The sequence below is a fragment of the Trachypithecus francoisi genome, unplaced genomic scaffold (assembly GCF_009764315.1).
Source record: "Trachypithecus francoisi isolate TF-2019V2 unplaced genomic scaffold, Tfra_2.0 Lachesis_group10, whole genome shotgun sequence".
Classification (NCBI taxonomy): Eukaryota; Metazoa; Chordata; class Mammalia; order Primates; family Cercopithecidae; genus Trachypithecus; species Trachypithecus francoisi.
In genome coordinates this window covers 48,791,692-48,818,568 of record NW_022681455.1, presented here as the reverse complement: position 1 = coordinate 48,818,568, position 26,877 = coordinate 48,791,692, and the positions used below count along the sequence as shown (strand labels likewise).

The window sequence follows — 26,877 nt, the reverse complement described above, 5'->3', positions numbered from 1 at the left end:
AGTTTGTGATTACTCAGGAAACCAATAACCTGGTAATTAGCTGGCAATGACTATGCTATATTCTGAATGTTTGTGTCCTCCCCAACAATCCCCCCCACCAAATTCATATCCCGAAGCCTAATCCCCAATGTGATATGGCCTGTGGTAGGTGATTGGGCCATCAGAACAGAGCCCTCACGAATGGGATGAATGTCCTTATAAAAGAGGCCCTGGCCGGGCTGAGTGGCTCACGCCTATAATCCCAGCACTTTGGGAGGCCGAGGCGGGCAGATTACCTGAGATCAGGAGTTCAAGACCAGCCTGGTCAACATGGTGAAACCTGTCTCTACTAAAAATACAAGAAAATTGGTCGGGCGTGGTGGCACACGCCTGTAATCCCAGCTACTCAGGACCCTGGGGCAGGAGAATTGCTTGAGCCCAGGAGGCGGAGGTTGCAGTGGGGTGAGATCTTGCCACTGCACTCCAGCCTGGCCACAGAGTGAGACTCTGTCTCAAAAAAAAAAAAAAAAATATATATATATATATATAAAATTAAATTTAAAAAAAGGAGTCCCCAATGAGCTTGTTTGTCCCTTCTGCCATGTGATGACATGGTAAAAGGTGCCATCTACGGACCAGAAAAGTGAGCCCTCATCAGATATCAAATCTGCTGCTGCCTCAGTCCCAGACTTCCCAGCCCCTAGAACTGTAAGAAATAAATTTCTGTTATTCATAAATTTCCCAGTCTAAGATTTTTTTTTTTTTTTTGAGACGGAGTCTCTCTCTGTTGCCCGGGCTGGAGTGCAGTGGCCAGATCTCAGCTCACTGCAAGCTCCGCCTCCCAGGTTTACGCCATTCTCCTGCCTCAGCCTCCTGAGTAGCTGGGACTACAGGCGCCCTCCACTTTGCCTGGCTAGTTTTTTGTATTTTTTAGTAGAGATGGGGTTTCACCGTGTTCGCCAGGATGGTCTGGATCTCCTGACCTCGTGATCCGCCCGTCTCGGCCTCCCAAAGTGCTGGGATTACAGGCTTGAGCCACCGCACCCGGCCAGTCTAAAGTATTTTATTATGGCAACCCAAAGAACTAAAATAGATTGCCGCTTGTTTCAGTGATCAGAACTTTGAAAGGTGTTAAGAATTTTCCATGCTTGATGTTGAGGGAAACTAGACAGATGGTTCTCAGTTTTAAGTCTATGTATTAGCTCATTACACAAATGCTGCTTTCTAATATCTATGTCACCTCAAATATGTCATCCAGATCTTCTCAGAATATCACATTCTTTTGAGAAGCAGCTGAAAACCATGGACCCTGTCCCAAACTTCTCTATACACCCCTGAACATGGACACAGCACAGTATATCACACACTTCTAAGGAGACTTCTTAAAATCCATCTAGACCATCAAGCAATTCTAGGTTAGGAAACTCTCCAAAAGCAAATGGAATAATTTTGATTTGGTTAAGAGATTTTAGACAAGACTTTTTAACTCTTCTACATCTTTTAGTGTGAACATGTGTTTCATATTCATTTTTGAATCACTTTCACTTCACTTTCCGATGATAATTTGGTACACTGAGGTCTCTATGGAGTGTTTTAGCTGGCTTCTGCTGATACTTGTTAGGCAATGAGAAATTGAAGAAACAGGTAGACCAAGAAATAATGATTCAATACTGTGAGTAGGATCAGACAATTCTTTATCATGGAAGAATCACCCAGTTTGTGTTAATAAATCTGAAGTTATACTCGAATTCACAGAAAAACCTTAAGAAAATGAAGACATTCTTAAAATGTATTCCAAACACTCAGTAGACCTCAACATAGAACTTCCTAGAGCTCCTGAATATACCTGACTATTTTGACAAGGTAGACGCACAGACAGTGGCTTTGTATGGACTACCAAACTTGTGGGTAAAACCTCTAGGATACAGTTGAATGACGGATACGTTGAAGCACTAGCCCTGTATGTAACTGTATTGGACATAGGGCTTGCGAAGACATGGCAGAGGTTAAGTGAGGTCATAGGATGGGGCCCTAATCCAATAGGGCTGGTGTTCTTATGAGAAAAAGAAAAGACATCAGAGTTCTGTCTCTCATCATGTGAGGACATGGCAAGAAGGTGGCCATCTGCAAGCTGGAAAGAAAACCCTCAACAGGAACCGGATCTGCTGGCACCTAAATTTTGGACTAACCAGCTTCCGTAACTGTGAGAAATAAATTTCCGTTGTTTAAGCCATACAATTTGTGGCATTTTACTGTGGCTGCCAGTGCTAACAAATATACCATCTGCTAGCAATAACCTATACTTTCTGTCATTTGAGCAAAAAATAGAGCTACAGCCCTCACTAAGATCCAGGCAACATGCTAGGTATATAGCAGAAGAAAAGACAAACTGAAATCCCATCCTCACAGTGTCCATACATGCATAAATAGCAGATATAAATAATCAAAATAATAAATCATAGAATATCAGATACGGATAGTTTTTACAAAGACAATTGCATAAAGTTATAAGAAAGATAATTTCTATAGAATTGCCTCAAACATGGTTGTCTTCCTTCTGCTTGGAGTAGTTTTATACCCCCTAAGACCTCCCCATCACCACCAAACAGAGAAGGCAAAAACTCCGGGGAATGGAATGAGTTAGCATATTCATTGGGCCACTAGAGAGAAAACTAGCATTACTGAAGCAAAGTAAACAAGGGAGCAGTTGGGGATAATGAGATCAGAGATGTGAGGTTAGGTAGACAAAGTCCAGATCATGTGTTTTTTGCTGGTCCTAGAATTATATAAGAAATATATTGTAAGTGTGCTAGAAACACTTCCAGTGTTGTAGGCAAAGGATCAGTGTGCTCTGATGGATACATTTAAAATATTTCTCTATGATATGTATATTGAATTATAAGAGATAAGTATGAGAACAAGGAATTGAGTTTGGAGATCATTACATTAATCCAGTCAAGATATGATGGTAGCTGGAACTATGTATTTAGCAGTGAAGATGTGAGAAGAGATAAGACTTGAAATATGTTTTGAAATTAGAATAGACAAAACTTATTGATGGGTTTTATATGGCTGCATCAGAAAGAGGATGAAAATAACGCCTACAATTTGTCTTGAGTAATTGGATAGACAGTGGAACTATTCACAACAAGGAGCTCTGCGGAAAGCAGATCACTATTGTTTGGATCAGGCGGTTGAAATACTCACTAAAAATTTAAGAGGAGATGTCTTTGAGGCAATGGGCATGTGAGTTTGGAGCTCAAGGAAGAATCCAAGCATGGCACAGGGAAAATGTGTATCACCATCATATCTGTGGAACTAGATGAGGCCAGCTAGGGGGAGAATATAGTTACAGATGAAAAAAAAAAAGTAGGACATTGACTTAAAAGGAAAAAGTTAACATCAAATATCACTTACAGAGGGCTGCCAGTAACATAGGAAAAATTCAGTGCATTTGGCTTTTAACTAGAGTCAGAGTTTTAAAGTTAGATATTTAAGTATTTATATGAAATCTCATGTGCACTTTCTACATCCTTATAATTATGTCTTATAACACCTGAACTCAGTCTACATTGAAGTCATACATTAATTCTTCTTTGCCTCTTCATGTTTATTATAAAATATCAATAATTTTCAGACTCTCAACTGTTGTTCTTATTTTTTAAATAAAAGAAACTTTAAGCAGGATGTAAAAATGTTGCCAATTTCTCTTGAACACTTTTTTTTTTATTACTTAATATTCACTACCAGACCAAACATAGAGAGAATTTCAAGGATATGGCCAGTAAACTCTGAATACTTGTAACAGTCTCGACATGACACATTGTAGAAAATGAGGCATAGTTTAATATTGATCACAGACTTTTTAAAATATAAAACAGAGATTTTTATGCCACTTAGAGCCCTCAGTGTTGCCAGCAAAGCTAAAATATCTTAATGTCACATATTATAGAAGAAGATCCAATTTAGAAGCCTGATAGGAAAGGAAGAACCAAACGAAGGAAGAAATGAGTCCTGTAGTCAGACTTGCCATTCTCACCATTTTCTACTAAACTATAACCCTTCATTCAAAGACTATCTAAACACCAAAGCTAGAAACTTCAAAAGAGAAAAGAAAAATAGTAGTGGACTGATTAAAATGAACAATCTTTTTTTTTTTTTTTGAGACAGTCTCACTCTGTCGCCCAGGCTGGAGTGCAGTGGTGCGATCTCGGCTCACTGCAAGCTCCCCCTCCCGGGTTCACACCATTCTCCTGCCTCAGCCTCCCCAGTAGCTGGGACTACAGGTGCCCGCCACCACGCCCGGCTAATTTTTTGTATTTTTAGTAGAGAAGGGGTTTCACCATGTTAGCCAGGATGGTTTCGATCTCCTAACCTTGTGATCCGCCCGCCTCAGCCTTCCCAAAGTGCTGGGATTACAGGCGTGAGCCACCGCGACCGATAGAAAAATCTTTTATGCTACAAAACATAAACAGATAAGAAGAAAAATGAAAATTGGAAAAAATACAATAGAAAGCCAAAGCATTAATATCCTTAAAATATAAAGGGCTCTTAAAAATCAATGAGAAGACAAATAATAACAAAAATTAGAAAAATATAGGAGCCAACAATTAACTTTAAATATATAAATGGACCAGAACACACAAAAATGTTTTTAATATCAACAATGATCAGCAAATGCGAAGTAACAGGATATATTGCTAGCACTCATGTATGCAAAATTTTATAAAAGTTGGAAGATTTTAAAGATTTGATAACAAATCTTTGTTACAAATCTCTGTTACCAAGATTTTACTTGGTAACAGAAAAACAAAGAATCCATAGAGACTTAAATAAAATAGAAACTTGTTATTTTCCCTTCTCCAGAAAGACTGGTAGAATATTTAATGAGGGCACCTGGGACTCTGGTTACTTTCAGCACACTAGGCTTCCATTCCTGGGAAATACCTACCTTCAGAGTCCAGCGAGGCATTCTAGACAAACGGATGGTAGAAGGATGAAGAAGGGCATCGTGTGAAGATTTCCAGAACTGCCATGGAATTGCTCTGCTAAAATCCACTGGACAGAACTTGGTCAAATGACTGCACTTAGCTCTAAGTTGGACAAATAAATGTAGTATTTAATTTGAATATTAGTTATTTGACTAACATTCTATTACTACTGAAGAAGGGGAGAACAAATTATTGTTCTCTACCAAAGGAAACTTGTGTTAGCAATTGATAATTCTGTCTTTTAATGGTGGTGTGACAAATGTCTTATTCATTTTAAGATGGAAAAAAATTAGACAGTTTTTATAGAGACCCGATGAGATGCAATAGTTGCCAAAAAATACAAAATGAGCATATGCTTTGTCCAATAGTCAAGTTCTGGAATTTTATTCTGAATAAGAGTTTACTTGGGCAATGCTTCTGGAAACATTGTTGGTAGAGCAGAAGATTGGAAGCAACTCAAATGCCTATCAATAGAAGACTGTCTAATAAACTATTATAGCTATTATAAAATGTAATAATACTTGGCTGGATGTGGTGGCTCATGCCTGTAATCCCAGCACTTTGGGAGGCAGAGGTGAGTGGATCATCTGAGGTCAGGAGTTCAAGACCAGCCTGGCCAAGATAGTGAAATCCCATCTCTACTACAAATGCAAAAATTATCTGGACGTGGTGGTGACGACTGTAATCCCAGCTACTCGGGAGGCTGAGGCAGGAGAATTGCTTGAACCTGGGAGGTGGAGGTTGCAGTGAGCCGAAATCAGGCCACTGCACTCCAGCTGAGCAACAGAGCAAGATACTGTTTACAAAAAATATATATAATAATACTTTACTAAACATAAACCAGATCTGTATGTAATGAGAATTGATATGTGTAATATATATTAAAAATGAAAAATTATAGAACATTATATATCCTAATTATATTAAAATTATATTTTTATAAATAAAATATTCTTCAGACAATTTCTATTGGTTGTAGAGTAAAAAGGTTTACTTCAAGTATGAAATTCTATATTTGGTAGAGGTTTAATTTACATATTTATAAATATAGAATTCACATATATGTGTATATATTAGCACTTTTACAATGATTTCTAGTACACAGTGCATTCTATATTAATGTGAATTTATGGTATGATTTTGCCCTATCTTACCTCAATTTCACAGCATCCTTTCTTTCTCAAAATTCTAAAGAGCAAATAATTATTTGGGTATTAAAGGGAAACTAATTTTGCTAGGTTAGAATATCCCATGTTGAAATTGATGATACACCTTTCTTGCAGAGACAGAAACTAGAAATCGGCACAAGTAGAAAAAAATGCATATGAATGTCTCTCTCTCTTTTATACCTATATTTATAACTGAAAACTTATTATTAGATTCTGAATGCATTTCTCAGGCCCATATGTCAGCATACATTAACAACAGAGAATGTACTAAGTTAAAGTAACAATACATTTGCCTTAAAAATATAAATAATTTAAAGAAAAATATAATTACTTTACAAAGTGTAAATATAAAGTAGCAATTCCAACTTCAGAATAATATTCATCATATTTAATACACAGAAAATATTGCTGAGTGGACCTAATAAATGCACATATATAATAAACAATAATCATAGTGAATATTAAATTTTGTGTATACCACGTTTACCAGATAGGTACTAGTCCAGTAAACCACCTGCTTTACTAGGAGCAGAATTATTGCAGTAGTAAACTACGTAATGTGTTGTTTTCAGTCATCAATAACTACTCTAGACAAAGCTTGTACCTTTTAATATAGTAACTTCCTAATAGAATAAAATTTAGAGCTGTAAATGCTTATTTAACTAGTCTATTGATTTCTATAGGATATGACACGATCAGCCAGCAAAAACTGCTGTCTCAAACTCCTGATCAAACACAAATATTAAGTGTGCAATACTATGAGTTTTGACAATTATAAGTAGCCATGTAAAAAAACAAGCATTTTAAAAAAACAAGAATAGACAACATTTTAATCTCACATTGGGGAGTCCCTGGTGTACCTTTTCAATCAGTACCTTACACTCAAAGACAAACGTCAGATTTGCCTGTTCTTGAAATTAACATAAATGTAATTGTATAGGGTGTTATTTTGGGTCTGGATTGTATTCCCTCAACATAATGTTTTTAAAGACTTATCCATGTTTTTATATGTAGCAGTAATCTATTTTTTATTATTTAGTAAGATTCCATTGCACAAATGTAGCATATTTTTTTAATCCAGTAACCTGCTGACGGATATTTTTTTTCCACTTTGGAGATATTTTGAATAAGGCTTCTATGAACATTATTGCCAACGTCATTCTTCTTGAGTAAATACCCAGAAGTGGAATTGTTTGACCACAGTATAAGTTGTGTATTAAATTTTCATATGAAAATGATACACAATTTCCTAACAGTTTTATCGTTTTAAATTCTTGTGAGAAAGTAATGACAGTTAAAATTGATCCCTACCTTCATCAACAATCCAGTGTTTTGGAATATTTTGATTTTATCCATTCTAGTGATTGTGAACTGTCTCATTGTGGTTTTCATTTTCATTTCACTGATGACTAATGATGTGGAATACCTTCTCTTGTGCTGGTTGCGACTCATCCATCTTTGAGAAGTAACCCTTCAAGTCTTTGCCCTGCTTTTTTAATTTATTAATTGGGTCTCATTATTGATCTGTAAAATACTTAATATATAATATTGATTCATGTATCTACATCTATCTATCTATGTATTTATCTATCTGTCTATCTATCTATCTATCTATCTATCTATCTATCTATCTACATATATTGGCCAGTTTGTAGGTAACTTATTTCCATATTTATATTTCTTTTGAAGAGAATAGATTTTAACTTGTTTGGGACCCAATTTATTCTATTCTATTATTTCTTTCTTTTCTTTCACAGTTACTGTTTTTATACATATTTTCCAGAAAACTTGGCTTCCTCTGAGACCACAATGATAATCTCCTGTGTGTCTTCTAAAAACTTTATAGTTCTCATTTTAATGTATAGGTATACAATTAATCACAAGATAAAATTTTACACATGGAGTGAAGTAGAGTCATTATTTTTCACTTGTATTTTCAATTATTTCACCATCACTGTTTCATACACAATCCTTTTTCACATGACAACTTTATTTAAAATCAGTTAAATTTATGTAGGTGGTGCTATTTCTGAACTTGATTCTATTTCATTGATCTAATTGTCTTACACTATGCCAGTATCACACTGGATTGATGACTGTAGAATTACAGTAAGCTTTTAAAGCAAGTAGTGGATGGCATTCAATATTGTCATTATTTTTAAACATGTCTTGACTATTATAGGTTTCTGGAATCCTCATATACATTTTAGTATAACCTTGTCCATTGTTTCAAAATAGCTTTCTGAAATTTTGATTGGAATTGCAACAAGCCCATACATTAACTTAGAGCAGACGGATCCCTTAAGAGCATTCAGTTTCCCAATCCATAAACATGGCATATTTTTGCAGTTAAGTCTTATTAATATTTTGTAGACATTTTACACATCTTTTAAATGATACATTTAGGTATTTGGGTTTTGTTATGCTGTTGTACAAAGTAGTTCATTAACTACAATTTATAACTGCTAAGTGCTACTACATGAAAACTAATTGTATATCTACATGATAGCAATGTAATATTGTAGCCTGCAATATTGCTAAATATACATGTTTAATTTAGTGATTTTTATAGTTTTTGCTAAATATACATATTTATTTTAGTAATTTTTACAGTTTTTGAATGCAAACTATCATGTCTTCTGAGAATAAAATCAATCTTATTTCTCTTTCTAAACTTTTTTAAAAATTTCTTTTAGTTGCCTTATTGTAGTGGTTAGAATTTCTAGTAAAATGTTGAAAATAAATGGTGGGAGTAGACATGCTTGCCTTGTCTTTAGTTGTATAAGAGGGAACTCAACTTTTGTCTATCAAATATGTTTTTCCATAAATGCTCTTTGTCATATTAAAAATTATTTCCAGCCCAATGTACTGAGAAATTTTTTTAAACATGAAGCATCATTATATCAATGATTTTGTAAAATGTTCCTCTACTACTTGATTATATCTACTTTATCATACAATTTTAGTCCTCTATTATCTTAATGTGGCAAATTACACTATTTTACTTTTTAATACTAAAGACACTTTGCATTAATGGGAATATATTTGATAATACTGCATTAAGTGATTGTGTTTATGCTTATGATGAATATTACAATAAAAAGTTGGGGTTTTAAAAGCTTTTCAAGGTGAAGGAAAATAATGTCAGTATTATGCTGTACTCACAAAAAAACCTTGAGAAATAATCCTTTGTTCTCTATTTTCTGAAAGAGTGTGAGAAATAGTGTTATTGCTTCTTGCTAATATATTTGATAAGTTTCAAGTTTAAAGTTGTCTGAGTCTAGAGATTTTGAGTGTAAATGTTTTTATAACTTACAGATTTAGTTTCTAAAGTAGCTATAATGCCATTTTCTACTCTTTTTGATATCAGTTTTTTAAAGTTCCTTTTCTCAGAAAATGCGTTCCTCTGTTAATTTGCATAAAATGCCTTATAATATCCTTATTGTATTATTATTTGAAAGATCTGATTTTGTTATTTGAAAAGCCCCATTTTGTCTCTTGTTAATACAGTTTCTTTTACTCTTTATAAAATTAGTTTTGCTCCCATTTATGCATTGTAATTTTATATATTTACTTGCATTTTGAATTCCTTTTTTAATCACTTGCCCATACTTTATTTCATGCTTTACACTTCTAGGTGTTTTTATTTTCTATTTTCTGCTTTGAATTCAATGTCTACTTTTTAAACATATATTGATCATCACTCATGTTATTGAAACAGCTTCTTCTTTTTTAATATTGTCATTTAGTTGTCTAATATTTTAGCTGCATTAAATATAATTTGATATGGTGCATTTTATTCTCATTTGGTTTGAGATAATTTTGAATTTTGCTGATGTTATTTGAAACAAAGGATATGCAAAAATGTGTTGCTTAATTTCTGAATACTTGGACTTACTTACATATCTTATTTTTATCTTTTTTCATTTAATACCATTGTAATCAAAGATCTTATTCATTACTAAAGTGATATGTGAAATTTATTGACAACACATTTATGGTACAGAATATGGTTTATCTTGGTGAACATTTCTTTTTAAAAAAATTAGATATGGGGGTACATGTGCAAGCTTGTTACATAGGAATATTTTAGGATGCTGAGGTTTAGGGTATGAATGAATCTGTCATACAGGTAGTGAGCATAGTACTCAATATATAATTTTTCAGCCCATACCCCTTTCTTCCTTCCTCTTTTTAGTAATCCACAGTGTCTATTGTTTCCATGCTTATGTTCATGTGTGCTCAGTGTTCAGCTCCTCCTTAAAAGTGAGAACATGAGATATTTGTTTACTGTTCCTGAGTTAATTTGCTTAGGATTATGGCCTTCAACTGCATCCATGATGCTGCAAAAAACATATATATTATTTCATTCATTTTTATGGCTGAATAGTATTCTATGGTATGTATACCACATTTTCTTTATCTAATCTAGTATTCATGGGCACCTGGTTGATTCCATATCCTTGCTGTTGTGAATCATGCAGCAATGAATATACAAGTGCATGTATCTCTTTGATATAATAATTAATTTTTTGAGGGAGAGTATATACCCAGTAATGGGATTGCTGGGTCAACTGGTAGCTCTATTTTATTTGAGAAATCCCCAAGTTGCTTTCCACAGTGGGTGGAATATTTTACATTCTCATCAATGATTTACAAACATTCTCTTTTCTCTGCAGTCTGGCCAGCATCTGTTGTTTTTGACTTTTTGATAATAGCCATTCTGACTGGTGCAAGATGACATCTCATTGTGGTTTGGATTTGCCTTTCTCTGATTATTAGTGATGCTGAACATTTTTTTCAAATGTTTTTTGACTGTTTTTATGTCTTCTTTTGAGAATTGTCTGTTCATGTCTTTTGTCCATTTATTAATAGGGTTATTTGATTTTGCCTATTGATTTGTTTAAGTTCCCATAGATCTGGATGTTAGCCATTTGTCTGATGTATAATTTGAAACTATATTTTTCCATTCTGTAGGTTGTCTGTTTATTCTCTTCATAAGCTCTTTGGCTGTGTAGAAGCTCTTTAGTCTAACTAGGTCCTGCTCATCTATTTTGGTTTTTGTTACAATTGCTTTTGGGGACTTAGTCATAAATTATTTGCCAAGGCGGATGTCAAGAAAGGTATTTTCTAGGTTATCTTTTAGAATTTTTATAATTTGAGGCCTTTCATTTAAATATTTGATCCATTTCTAGTTAATTATTGTATGTGGAGAAAGGCAGGGACCCAGCTTCATTCTTCTACATATGACTAGCCAGTATTCCAGTACTATTTATTGAACAATTTCATTGCTCGTTTTTGTCAGCCTTGTAAAACACTAGACGGTTGTAACTGTGCAGCTTTATTTGTTTTTTTGTTTATTTATTTATGACAAAGTCTTGTTCTGTTGCCCAGGCTGGAGAGCAGTGGTGCGATCTTGGCTCATTGCAACCTCTGCTTCCCAGGTTTAAGCAATTCCCATGCCTCAGCTTCCTGAGTAGCTGGGATTACAGGCGAGCGCTACTATGCCCAGCTATTTTTTTTATTTTTATTTTTTATTTTTAGTAGAGAGGGGGTTTCACTATGTTGTCCAGGCTGGTCTTGAACTCCAGATCTCTGGTGATCTTCCGGCCTTGGCCTCCCAAAGTGTTGAGATTACGGTCGTGAACCACCACGCCTGACCTGTGCAGCTTTATTTCTGAGTTTTCTATTCTGTTCCCTTGCTATGTGTCTCATTTTATACCAGGACCATGCTATTTTGATTACTGTAGCTTCATAGTATGTTTTGAAGTTAGGTAGTGTGATTGATGTCTCCAACTTTAATGTACATAGGATTACTTTGGCTATTCAAGTTCTTTTTTGGTTCCACTGGTTTTTAAAATAGATTGTATAATTCTGTGGAGAGTGATATTGGTAGTTTAATAGAAATAGCATTGAATCTGTATATTTGCTTTTGGCAGTATGGCTATTTACATTATATTGATTCTTCCAATCCGTGAGCATGGAATGTTTTTTCATTTGTTTGTGACATCTCTGATTTCTGTCAGCAGCTATTCTTATACAGATCTTTCACCTCCTTAGTTAGCTGTATTTCTAGATAATTCATTTTCTTTGTGGCTACTGCAAGTAGGATGGTGTTTTTGATTTCATTCTTAGCTTGGACATTGTTGGTATATAGACATGTTATTGATTTTTGCACATCGATTTTGTATCCTGAAACTTTACTAAAGTCATTTATCAACTCTAGTAGCTTTTTGGCAGAGTCTTTAGGATTTTCTAGGTATAGAATTATATGATCCACAAGGAGAGATTGATTTCTTATTTTCCTGTTTGAATGCCTTTGATTTCTCTCTCTTGCTTGATTGATCTGGCTAGGACTTCCAGTACTATGTCATTCTCTTCTTCCAGTCCTCAAGGGGAATGGTTTGAGCTTTTGCACATTCTGTATAATGTGGGCTGAGGGTTTGTCATAGATGGCTTTTACTCTTCTAAATCTGTTCCTTCAATTCCTAGTCTGTTGACAGATTTTTTTTTTTGAAGTGATGCTGGATTTTATTGAAAGCTTTTTCTGCGTCTATTCAGATGATCATGTTGTTTTTGCTTCTAATTTTGGTTATGTGGTGAATCACACTGGCTGATTTACACATGTTGAACCAGCTTACTTGATTGTGGTTTATTAACTTTTTGATGTGCAGCTCTATTTTGTTGTTAATATTTTGTTGAGGATTTTTGCACCTATATTCATCTAGGATATTGGCCAGAATTTGTCTTTTTTTTTTTTCATTGTATCTTTGCCATATTTTTGTATCAGGCTGTTGCTGGCTAGATACATTGAGTTAGGGAGGAGATGTTCCTCCTCATTTTTTTTTTTTTTTTTTTTTTTTGGAATAGTTTCAATGGGACTGGTACCAGTTCTTCTTTGTACATTTAGCAGTATTTGGCTGTGAATCCTGCTGCTCCAGGGCTTTTTTTTTTTTTGGTAGTAGGTTCTTTCTGTAAGATCAGTTGTTACATTGCCTTTGTAATTTCTGATTGTGTTATTTGGATTTTCTCTTTCTTTTTCTTTGTTTATCTAGGGATCTATCATTTTTAAAAATTATCCTGAAGAACAAATAATTGGTTTCATTGATCTTTTGTAAGGATATTTGTGTCTCAAATATATCCAGTTTTTCTCTAATTGTAGGTATTTATTTTCTTCTGCTAGCTTTGGAATTGGTTTGTTCTTTTTTTCTAGTTCTTTTAGGTGCAAAATTAGATTGTTAATTTGAGATCTTCATAATTTATTAATGAAGATGTTCAGTGCTATAAGCTTTCTTCTTAACAGTGCTTTAGCTGTATCTCAGAGATATTGGTAAGGTGTGTCCCTATTTTCATTAATTTCAGATTTTTAAAAAATTCTGCCTTAATTTCAATGTTCACTCAAGAGTTATTCAGGAGTAAGTTGTGTAATTTTCGTGTATTTGTGTAGTTTTGAGAACTCTTCTTGATATTGATTTCTATATGTATTGCAATGTGAGCTGAGATCATGCTTGGTGTGATTTTGATTTTTGTTTGTTTGTTTGTTTATCGAGACTTATTTTATGACCTAGCCTGTGGTTGATCTTAGAATATGTTCTGGGTGCAGATGAGAAAAATGTATATTCTGTGATTGTTGGGTGAAGCGTTCTGTAGATGTCTATTAGATCCAATTGGTCAAGTGTTAAGTTTAACTCCAGAGTTTGTGTTCTGCCTCAGTGATGTGTCTATTGCTGTCAGTCATGTATTGAAGTCTTCTACTATTATGGTACAGCTGTTTAAGTCTTTTTATGGGTCAAAAAGAACTTGTATTATAAAAATGGGTGCTCCAAATTGGGGTGCATATATGTTTAGGATAGTTTGGATTGTAACTTTTGTCATAATGTAATGCCCTTTTTCATCCTTCTAATTGTTAAAGGCTTAAACTGATATAAGAATCAGTTTTTTATCTGATTTAAGACTAAAGATGCCTGTTCTTTTTTGTTTTCCATTTGTGTCGTAAATCTTTCTCCAACCCTTTACTTTGATTCTGTTTGTGTTGTTACATAAAAGTTGAGTCTCTCGAAGACAATAGATGATTAGGTCTTGTCTTTTTATCCAGCTTGGGATGCTATGTTTTTAAGTGGAGTGTTTAGCCCATTTATATTCAGGTTTAGAGTTGACATATGAGATTGTGATCCTGTCATCATTTATTAGCTGATTGTTACGTAGACTTGGTTATGTAGTTTCTTCATGATGTCTGTGGACTATGTTCTTAAGTGAGTAGTTGTGGTGGCAGATGTTCTTTTGATTCCATGTTTAGCACTCCCTTAAGGACTGCTTGTTAGGCTGGTCTAGTTGAAACAACTCCCTTCAGCATGTGCATGTCTGGGAAGAATTTTATTTTTTTTTCATTTATGAAGTGTAGTTTGGCAGGGTGTGAAATTCTTAATTGATTTTTTTTTTCTTTAAGGATGATGGGAATAGGCCTCCAATATCTCCTGCCCCTTCTCTCTAGATGTCTTTAAGATTGTTTATTTTGTACTGACCTTGGTGAATCCGATGACTATGTGCCTTGGGGATGGTCATCTTGTATGATATCTAGCCGAAGTTATCTGTATTTCTTAAATTTGCTTGTCAATGTCTCTAACAAGAATAGAAAAATTTTCATGCACTGTATCTTCAAATATATACTCCACCTTGCTATTTCTCTCTCTTTGTGTCTCTCTCTATAATACCAATGAGTCATACGTTTGGTCTCTTTACATTATACCATATTAGTAGAATTGTTTTCATTTTTTAGAATTCTTTTTGCTTTATTTTTGTCTAACTCAGTTCATTTGAAAAACCTGTCTTCAAGCTTTGTAATTCTCTCCACAGCTTGGTCTATTCTACTGTTAATGCTTCTGATTATATTATAAAAATTTTTGTAGTGAATTTTTCAGCAAAATAAATTCAATTTGGTTCTTTCTAAAAATGGCTATTTTCTATTTCAGCTCTTGAAAATTATTTTACTGAATGGCTTGGCTTCCTTGAATTGGATTTAACCTTGTCCCTGGCTCTTGATGAGCTTCCTTGCCTTCCAGATTCTGAATTCCATGACTTTCATTTCAGTCATTTCATACTGGTTAAGAACCATTACTGGGGATCTAGTGGGCTCATTTGGAGGTAAGAGAACACTCTGGCTTTTTGAATTGCCAAGTTCTTACACTGACACATTTCTTTATCTGGGAGGGCTGGTGTTTCTCTAACTGTGGTGAATTTGAATATTATCAGTTGGCTTCATTTCTGTAAATTTTCAGAGGGCTAAAGTTCTGTGCAGAATATTTGTTTGTTACTGAATTCTTCTTCAATGGAGAGAATTAGCAAAGTGTGTTTTGGTGATGTAGTTTGGACTATGATCCAGTAGATAGTCCTTGAGAGCAATGAGTGGTAGATAGGTTCTTACTCAGCCAGGTGGCTCCTTTGTCTGTCGTTACATTTATAGCTACGCTCTTCATTGAGAAGTAACTCCTCACCAGATCTGCTCCCGGGTCTTGAGGTAGCAACTTCCAATCACTGGTACTGTATCTGTGGGATATTTGTAATTGTTTGGTGTTTTGGGCCATCAGTCTTCCTTACGCAGAGATCTGGCAAGGAGATAGGCCACCTTTACTGGACAAGTTCTGTAGAGTAAGGCACACCCAGGTCCCATAAAAACTTACAAAACTGTACAACTCACTCCTTTCAGTTTTCTGTAAGTGTAGGCTCCTCCTCAGCTTTCCTGGTTTGAGCCAGGCAAAGATCCAGGCTCAACACTCCCAAGCCATTGGCCACATCCCTGGGGCACAAGGACCTGCTTGTGACTCCCTCCTCCAGAACTTTGGGATTGATTTCTCTGTGTGCTGGGGGCTCTGATGGGTGCCCAGGTTCCCAGAATGCACTCAGGTGGAGCAGATCATCCAGGCTGGCAGCAGGCGCTACACTGTACACACCCCTGCAGGGTGGCCAGGCAGGAAGCCTGGGAGGCGCTGGCATAAAGGTGGACCTGAAAAACAGATGTGCTCCAGTCCCATGGGGAAGCTGGCCCTGCTTTCTCCTAGTCTGGTGAATAGCTGGGGCCCGATCCTCTCAGAGGGAGACAGGGAGCCCTGGGGAATGGGCACCCATGGTCAGGTTCTGCCGAAGATGTCCCATGGACAAAGATTCCCAGCTCTGTAACTGCTGAAGCCCTGTCTCTATCTAATATCTGGTGACATTCCCCCTCCCAGTTCAAATGTATGGGGATGGGGAGTGTGGGGTTCCCCTGCAGCTAGGATACCAGAAGTCTGCAGCAAGAGAGGGCAGTTTTGCAGCCCCTTCCCTCATCTCTTCCCAATCTCTTCCCCAGGAGCTGATAAGGGTCAGTAATGAGCCCTAGTGTCCAGGCACCCCAGGCAGGGTTCACAGCCCCCTCCCTTTTCAGAAGAGGCACCTGCAGCTCTCCTCCATCCACATTTGGCATTTTTCTCTCAGATTTGTTCGAATTTTGTTGATTTAGTCAAAATTTTGGTCTCTCTAAATGACAGTAGCACATCTTGATGGCATCTAGTAGGCCATCTTGAAACTGCTCTTGATGAACATTTCACAAGCACTTTGTGTACATTTTGACATGTTGGATGAAGTATATGACAAAGATCAAACAGGTCAGAAAGGTAGAACAATTTTTTCTTTTTTTATTATTATAATTTAAATTCTAGGGTACACGTGCACAACATGCAGTTTTGTTACATATGTATACATGTGCTATGTTGGTGTGCTGAACCCATCAACTTGTCATTTACATTAGGTATTTCTCCTAATGCTCTCTCTCCCCCCTCCTCCCACCCCACAAATTGTTGAAATTCATACTGATATTTTGTCTGTTTGTTCTATCAGTTACTGAGAAAGATGGTTATTATTACTAGCTATAATTCTAGATTCTTAAAGTTTTAAAAAATATTTTAATGGTTTTTATTTTATGCACACTAGAAAAAATTCTGTTACATATTTGACATATTTGAGATTATGATATATTCTTGATAAATTGGACTTTTACCATTATGAAATACTTCTTGTTTTATAAATATTTATCAAATTTCACATAACATTTGAATTATGAATACAAATTTTAAAACTCAATTAACAATTGCTTTTATTTTACTTTAATCTTTGAGAAAGACAATGCTCATTTTTAAAGACAAACAAAATTAGAGATTCCCAAAATGGTGAAAACATTGTATATGACAAGATTATATATTTTCATATATTTAAATTAAATTAAATATTATAACATATAACTCATAGCAAAAATGTTGTTACAAACTTCATGAGCTGTTTATTATTTAGGATAAATAAGTCAGTCAGAAAATAGTGTAAAATACTGATATTATAATAGTTACAATAATGTTCTCAATTATGTTCAATTATATTTCTATAATGGTAGTTTTATCAACAATTCGTTTGGTTATGCTTTATTTTACTTAGTATTTACTTAACTTTTATTTTAAGTTCAGGGGTACATGTGCAGTTTTGTCACATAGGTAAATTTGTGTCACAGAGGTTTGTTGTACAGATTATTTCATCACCCAAGTATTAAGCCTACTATCCAATCGTTATTTTTCTTGATCTTCTCTCTCCTCCTACCCTTCATCCTCAGGTTTTGATTTCCATTTCTCCAATGACAAGTGATGATGAGCTTTCTTCATATGTTTGTTGGCCACATAAATGTCTTCTTTTGAAAAGTGTCTGTTCATATCCTTCACTCACTTTTTGTTGGGGTTGTTTTTTCCTTGAAAATTTGTTTAAGTTTCCTGTAGATTCTGGATGTTATCCCTTTTTCAGATGGGTAGATTGCAAAAATTTTCTCCCATTCTGTAGGTTGCCTGTTCACTCTGATGATAATTTCTTCTGCTTTGCAGAAGTTCTTTAGTTTAATTAGATCCCATTTGTCAATTTTGACTTTTGTTGCAATTGCTTTTGGTGTTTGAGTCATGAAGTCTTTGCCCATACCTATGTCCTGAATGGTATTGCCTATGTTTTCTTCTAGGCTTTTTATAGTTTTAGGTCTTACATTTAAGTCTTTAATCCATCTTGAGTTAATTTTTGTATAAAGTGTAAGGAAGGGGTTCAGTTTCAGTTTTCTGCATATAGCTAGCCAGTTTTCCCAACACCAGTTATTAAATAGGGAATCCTTTCCCATTGCTTGTTTTTATCAGGTTTGTCAAAGATCAGATGGCTGTAGATGTGTGGTGGGGCCTCTATTCTGTTCCATTGGTCTATACATCTGTTTTGGTACAAGTACCATGCTGCTTTGGTTACTGTAGCCTTGTAGTATAGTTTGAAGTCCAGTAGCGTGATGCCTCCAGCTTTGTTCTTTTTGCTTAGCATTGTCTTGGCTATACGGGCTCTTTTTTGGTTCCATATGAAGTTTAAGTAGATTTTTCTAATTCTGTGAAGAAAGTCAGTGGTAACTTGAGAGGAAGAGCATTGAATCTATAAATTACTTTGGGCACTATGGCCATTTTCACAATATGGATTCTTCCTATCCATAAGCATGGAAGGTTTTTCCATTTGTTTGTGTCCTCTCTCATTTCCTTGAGCAATGGTTTGTAGTTCATCTTGAAGAGGTCCTTCACATCCCTTATAAGTTGTATTCCTAGGTATTTTATTCTCTTAGTAGCAATTGTGAATGAGACTTCACTCATGATTTGGCTCTCCTTTTGTCTATTATAGGTGTGTAGGAATGCTTGTGATTTTTGCAAGTTGATTTTGTATCCTGAGACTTTGCTGAAGTTGCTTATGAGCTTAAGGTGTTTTGGGGCTGAGACGATGGGGTTTTCTAAATATACAATTGTGTCATCTGCAGACAGAGACAATTGGACTTCATTTCTTCCTATTTAAATATGCTTTATTTCTTTCTCTTGCCGTATTGCCCTGGTCAGAACTTTCAATACTATATTAAATAGGAGTGGTGAGATAGGGCATGCTTGTCTTGTGCCAGTTTTCCAAGGGAATGCTTCCCGCTTTTGCCCATTTATTATGATATTGGCTGTGGGTTTGTCATAAATAGCTCTTATTATTTTGATGTACATTCTTTCAGTGTCTAGTTTATTGAGTTTTTTAGCATGAAAAGGTGTGGAATTTTATTGAAAGCCTTTTCTGCATCTATTGTGGTAATCATGTTGTTTTTGTTATTGGTTCTGTTTATGTGATGGATTACATTTATCGATTTGCATATGTTGAACCAGCCTTGCATCCCAGGGATGAAGCCGACTTGATTGTGGTGGATAACCTTTTTAATATGCTGCTGGATTTGGTTTACCAGTATTTTATTAAGGTTTTTGCATCGATGTTCATCAGTGATATTGGCCTGAAATTCTCTTTTTTTTGTTATGTCTCTGCCAGGTTTTGGAATCAAGATGATACTGGCCTCATACAAAGAATTAAGGAGGATTTCATTTTTAAAAAATGTTTGGAATAATTTCAAAAGGAATAGTACCAGCTCTTCTTTGTACCTCTGATAGAAATTGGCTGTATATTCTTCTGGTCCTGGGCTTTTTTTGGTTGGTAGGCTATTAATTACTGCTTCAATTTCAGAACTTGTTATTGGTCTATTCAGGGATTTGACTTCTTCCTGGTTTACTCTTGGGAGGGTGTATGTGTCCAGGAATGTATCCGTTTCTTCTGGATTTTCTAGTTTGTTTGTGTGGTGGTGTTTATAGTATTTTCTGATGGTAGTTTGTATTTCTGTGGAATCAGTGGTGATATCCTCTGTATCATTTTTTATTGTGTCTATTTGATTCTTCTCTCTTTTCTTCTTTGTTAGTCTTTCTAGCGGTCAATTTTCTTAATTTTTTTTCAAAAAACTAGCTCCTGGATTCATTGTTTTTTTGAAGGGTTTTTCATGTCTCTATTTCCTTCAATTCTGCTCTGATCTTAGTTCTTGCCTTCTGCTAGCATTTGAATTTGTTTGCTCTTGCTTCTTTAGTACTTTCAATTGTGATGTTAGGGTCTCAATTTTAGATCTTTCCTGCTATCTCCTGTGAGCATTTAGTGGTATAAATTTCCCTCTAAAGACTTCTTTAGATCTGTTCCAGAGATTCTGGTACGTTGTATCTTTGTTCTCATTGGTTTCAAAGAGCTTATTTATTTCTGCCTTCATTTTGTTATTTACCCAGCAGTCATTCAGGAGCAAGATGCTCAGTTTCTATATAGTCGTGCAGTTTTGGGTGAGTTTCTTAATCTTGAGTTCTAATTTGATTGCACTGTGGTCTGAGAGACTGTTATGAGTTCCGTTCTTTTGCATTGCTGAGGAGTTTTTACTTCCAATTATGTGGTCAATTTTAGAATAAGTGCTATGTGGTGCTGAGAAAAATATGTAATCTTTTGATTTGGGGTAGAGAGTTCTGTAGATGTCTATTGGATCTACTTGATCCAGAGCTTAGTTCAAGCCCTGAGTATCCCTGTTAATTTTCTGTCTCAATGATCTAATATTGACAGTGGGGTGTTACAATCTCCCACTATTATTGTGTGATAGTCTAAGTCTCTTTGTAGGTCTTTAAGAACTTGTTTTATGAATCTGGATGCTCCTGTGTTGGGTGCATATATGTTTAGGATAGTTAGCTCTTCTTGTTGCCTTGATCCCTTTACCATTATGTAATGCCCTTCTTTTTCTTTTTTGATCTTTGTTGGTTTAAAGTCTGTTTTATCAGACACTAGGATTGCAACCCCTGCTTGCTTTTTTTTTTTTTTTTTCGCTTTTCATTTGCCTTCTAACTCTTCCTCCATCCCTATATTTTGAGCCTATGTGTGTCTTTGTATTTCAAACTCTTAGCTAACAGCTTGTCTTAATTAGCATACTCTCTCATAGTGGGATCTATTTTGTCTGTTTTGATGATTTATACTTATTTTGAGCACCAGCTGCTCATCTCAATTCCAGTCTCACAACTCTCTTTTTCTACAAGTGAATTCAACTTGGAATTAGCTATCACTTAAATGAATAGAAGTGAGCTAGAAGGGTTTCTATTATTTTCTATCAAAATAGATTCACTTAATGTATAAAAATAAACTTATTTCTCCATATCTCACCCCAACTTCCCTGTCCCCTATACTTTAGAGTTGTAGATGGAGAGAAATATATCTTATGTTAATTGTGTACCCTCCAAGGATGTATCACAGTTATCTACATATAGAATACCATCAATATGTGAATTTTAATTGAATTAATAATAGAATAAGTAAACTGTCACTTCGTTTTATTATGCTTTATGAGCATCAGTCAAAATAATATTTGCTCATTTATGATGGAATTAATGTTACTAGGATTCAGACCATGTCTTAGAAAGTGAAGGCAAAATAAATATTGCTTTATTTAAATCAAATAGCATGGAGAACTAGATAATGAATCTCTCATTTCTGCTTCATGCTTCCATTATTCCAGCTTATGTCCTCATTTTTGGAGAAAAGTTTAAGTTATTAAGTAACTTCAGTGGGCCCATTGGTGCATTCTTTGGCTAATATGTAATTAATTCTACACTGGATAAGTAAATAACATTTCTATTTGTTATGTCTCAAGCAGATGGGGTTTATAATATATTTCAAGAGAGGTCAGCAGTTACTAAATTTCATATTTTCTCTGTTGCTAATATTTCCTGATCCTGGAAAGCTTATGCCATCCATTCATCTGTTGTAAATCAGTGGCTCATTTCAGTTCCCTGATGTCCTAGGAATAAATTTGAGTTTATTCTGAGATGAGCCTCTTTCCTATATGGTTCATATATTGTTTTATATTAAATAAAAGCAAAATATGTATATCTAGTATGCTATAAGTTTTTAAAAATCTTAATTTATATAGCATTCATTATTTTTCGTACTAAAAATGCAGTAGGTGGGCATAAACCTGGCTATGGTTTTTTTAAATCAACTCAATGTGAGCTAAGTAAAAAATAAAAATGTAATTTGTATCCTATAAAGAAAATCTATCCAGAGCACATCAGTTGGTAAATAAAGTTTTAATGAGTTAAAGTAAAACCACTTTCTTCATTTCTTTTTGACAGAAAAGTTTCCTGGAATTTCAATGTAAAATTCCCTTAATAACGATTTAGAATGAAATAGTTAATATATTAAACTGTTAAAAGCAGTTTAATATATTGAGGTATGTCTTCATTTTTCGCTTGTTATCAGCCTTTCATGGCACAATTCAATATTCAAATGAGAGATCAGATCCAATATTTATTCCACCATTGTTTGCTCATTTGGCTATCATGAGATGTCAATAAACGCAAGGTTGTGATTTTACTCTCAGTAGATTACATCATTTTTAATTCTCTTCCAGAGCTGAAATCTCATAATAAATAAGTGGCTTCATCCTATAGAATGTTAAAATCTAAGACCAATAGGGGTCTTCCTACCATTTCCAACCACAAGACCCTTTCCACAACATGCAGTCTGCCTTCTCTGACCCCTAGTTTTTCTCTTTAAAGGAATTAGCTGGTTAGATTAGGCCGCTCATTTTCAGGAGGAGGGGATTACGCAAGGTGTGCACACGATGAGATTAGAATCTTAGAGGCCATGTTAGAATTCCTCCTACCAAATTGAATCTAGAACATGGGATTCCTCATTCCCGGTCCAAGGGTTTTTATCTTTTATATTAGGAATTATACATTCACCCAAGACATATCTCTATACCACCGAGATTTTATTTAGAGGAAAAGTGAGACATTTAGAGATAAACAGAGATTCATTTGGAGGCATTAAACATCATTTGAAGTTAAACAAGTACATATTCATGGAATTGTTCTCATGCAAATGTCTTTTATAGTTCTTTATAACACAATTACAGTTCACACAGTTATCCCAAAATTTATATGAATTTACATCACCTAGGATTAATAAAGCCAAAATGCATATCTGGGATGGCCAGTACTGACTACCATTGTTACTCAGGTCGGGCACCATATAGCCTGTTCTTCAATTGCTGCTTTGATCATGCTATCTACTGATGAGATCAGAGAGAACTAGACGTGAAAAGAAGTTGTGGTAACAATAGATTGGGTCTCAAAACTACGGGTACAGTGAACTCTAGTTACTCCCAAGTATTTCCAGGAGTGTTACAAATAGATCACAAAATTCAGCTTTCTGTAGCCTTTGATCAAAATCAAAAACTTCTTCCCTGGAGGTCAGCAATCTGGTGTTATAAGGTCATTTATGGAGTCTTAAGCTCTATCAATATCTGAACTTGTACCAAAATGCTTTAGGGAAAAAGTGATTTTTTTTTTTTTTTTATAGAAAGTGTTTCACACTGATCCTGAAGATATATTTCCTTCTAACAGTTTTTAGCAAATTATGTAATATTTGAGTAATTATTCAAGTTATCTGTGCCTCAAATTCTCTATCTAAAAATGAAGAAGTTTCTCTCACAATGTCAATGTTTGTATTTAATTATTTCCCTTACACCAGAATGACAATTTTAAAAGTAACATATGCCACACTTGATCTCCTATTAATAAAAAGGTATTGTCTACTCCTCACTCAGTCCCTGCAACAAACTTTATGCTTTTTTACCTGCTGCCTCAGTCAACTTTGTTACAAATACATTAGGAAAAAGTTAAGGAAAAGTCTATCCTTTCTACTACTTCCCCCTCCTATTCTTTCATTGAATGCCATGCATTCCTAGACCTTTGTAGAATACTTGATTTGTCTAATGTCAGCTGTAGACTACTATTTGATGACTTATTCTTCAGGACCCTGACATTTCCTGTGACAATTCTCATGGCTTAATTTTAACTGAAATCTATCTTCTACCTGATATTGCTTGCTGCAAACACATTTCAGTGGATTGGTCACCTAAGATACAAATTATATGTATTTCTAGATTCTAGAAATTAAAATATCCCAAATATTGCCTTTTATTTAGAAAAACAAAAGAACTTTTAGTTCTTTCAGTTTTTTATTTTAATAATATTACTTAAATATCAAATATTTAGATTTGAGTAAATATGAAATAATTTTATAAATATTTTAATATATTTTAAATTATTTTAATATTTAATATTAAATATTTTAATTTTTAATATTCTATTTAATTTTAAAATATTTTTGTTAAGAACTTAATATGTCTGATAAGTTTGGTATATCAGTATATTAAATATTTTAATATTTAATTTAATTTTATATTTTATTTAACATATTTTAATATTAAATATTATTTTAATTTTATGTAATAATTAAGAACGCAGTATGTCTGATATACCTGGTATACCAGTTGATATTGTGTTTATCTTTATTTGACGGATATATATAAACTGTTTATTTGACAGATCTATATATATATATATATATATATATATATATAAAAAAGAGAGTTTTATATATATAAAAAAGAGTTTATATATATATATAAACCCTTAATGACTATGGCTTAAGCAAACTAGGCAATCCAGGGCTCGTAAGACGCCATATGGCATCAGTGATGCATACGTATATTTCTTAATTCTTTGCATTGCTCCACATATATTTGCCTCTTCATGGTCCAAAAACGATTTCCAAGTGCTAGTTTTTAAACTTACATCCCAAGCCACAAAGTGGCAAAGATGTAGAAGGGTGCAGCCCTCTTTCTAAGATCACTTCTTAGTTAGATGCAGCATGTCTGCTTCCACCCTGTTGACGAGTTTGGTTGCATTGTCAAATCTATCAGTAAAATGTCTGGGAAATATAGTCTTCTTTCTGAATAAGGATATACTGAGATGATGTATCCTAACATTAAAAAATTAAAAAAATAATATTGTGAATAATTTGTTGTCTCTGAAACATCTGAACTATTTAAAAAACTATGTAACAAACATTGTATCTATAGTTTTCTCTGTCAAGTTCAGCACTACAGAGTTGTCTGATTAATCTTCCATGAGCAAATAAGTCAGGTCCTGAACAAACATACTCACCTACTTTGAAAAAAAAAACTAAAAACTAACTCAACATTTTATCCAAAATAGGTCATTCTCTAAGTAGTCTATGTAATTTTACTCATACTGTTAACATAGACGTTATAATGTCCAGGACTTACCTTTGGGCATACTGTAATTTCATAGGCCTTTTTGGCCCTATTGCCCTTAATGTAGCTCTTTCTGACTATGTTAATTTATAGCCATCTATCCTATCTGAAATACTGTGGTACTCTACATTTCTCTCATAGAGTTCTCAAAAATTACTTTTACAGGAATCATTTATTATCCATCATATTTCCACTACTTGATTGTCAGAATTTTGAGAGCATGGTTTATGTCTTATTTATTTTTATAACTTCTACAGAATTGGGAACATCATACATTATTATTTGTTAAGTAGCACTTGTACACTTAAGTGTTCTCTAAATATTAGTTGAAATAAATTTATACATAAATGAATAGTCATGTTCTGTATGCAAATGGTGGGTCATCTAATTCTAATTTATATGCATATTGTATTTGGTTGTTTTGTGGTATGATGACACAAAAACAATTTTCAATGCATATATATTCCAAAAACTACGTAATACACATATATCATATAAATGTATTATATATATATTCCAACTTAAAGCCAATCTATATAGACCATAAGTAAAAATTCACTTTTAACTTAAAGATTCATTTTATTGGAATGGCTTTTTAGTAAACATTATTATTTCTCTGTTTTTATCTTTATATCTAATTATTGAAGGTCATGTGATCTTCATTTCCTGTACTCTCTTTAATTAATGTATGGAGTCCCCTGTAGTCCATAAACTGGAATTCTTTTTCATAGAATTTGGGAGGATACATGTCGTTCACTCACTTTTGCAGTTTCACTGTGGACGGGTATCATCTACTCTTCCCCTGGAGGGAATGGCTTTCATGGAAAACTTCTGGAGGACAGTGGGTCGATCTCGGTTCTCTTTAACCTCCGCCTCCCGGGTTCAAGTGATTCTCCTGCCTCAGCCTCCCAAGTAGCTGTGATGACAGGCAACTGCCACAACTCCCAGCTAGGTTTTGCATTTTTAGTAGAGGCAGGCTTTCAGAATGTTGGTTAGCTTTGTCTCAAACTCCTGACCTCAACTGATCCTACTGCCTCAGCCTCTCAAGTTGCTGGGATTACAGGCGTGAGCCACTGCACCCAGAAGAATATTTTAAATAAAAAATTTCACAGTGTTAAAACTAAGACCATGTAATACAAGCAAGACAGTTGAACCAGTTGAAGACTTTTTTCTCCCTTGTTTTTCTTATTCTTTCCTTGGTTGGTTTTTGTATGTTTTAGTTTTGTTTAGTTTGTTTCTAGTTTTGTTTTTCCTGGGTGGTCTAGTCTACCTTACTTGTTACTGAAGTTATTAGAACTGAAACTAAATAAATGTATTAAATTGTACTGAGTGAATTTTTTTGAAGTCGCTGATAAGTTTTTAAACTTTAATATTCAGAAATACACAGTTTGCTATACATTGTTTTTATTATTGCAGTGAGCCGAGATCAACCCACTGTCCTCCAGTCTGGATGACAGAATGAGACTCCATCTCCAAAAAAAAATTCTGAATTTTATGATAAAAATGTATTTCTTTCAGTATTTAACATTGAATAGACACTTACCAAGTTTTAAAAATCCATGTAAGGCAACATGCCAGCTGGTAAGTAACCAAGAAATAAAATGATGTGATCCATGTTCTCTAGGAACTTATAGTTTATTGGAGAGATGCATCTAAATCATGGGAAACACACATAACAGCTTTGCCACTATAAATCAGTAACATTTAAAAGAATACA

General features: G+C 34.4%; 1 long non-coding RNA gene across 1 annotated transcript; it reads right to left on the bottom strand.

The window, feature by feature from the left end:
* Window positions 1-4,142: 4,142 nt before the first annotated feature.
* Window positions 4,143-26,179, bottom strand: LOC117088700. Its single transcript, XR_004439286.1, has 2 exons — window positions 26,028-26,179; window positions 4,143-4,204 (listed from the first exon to the last, which is right to left on the bottom strand). It is a non-coding gene; the product is annotated as an uncharacterized LOC117088700 (long non-coding RNA).
* Window positions 26,180-26,877: the final 698 nt, after the last annotated feature.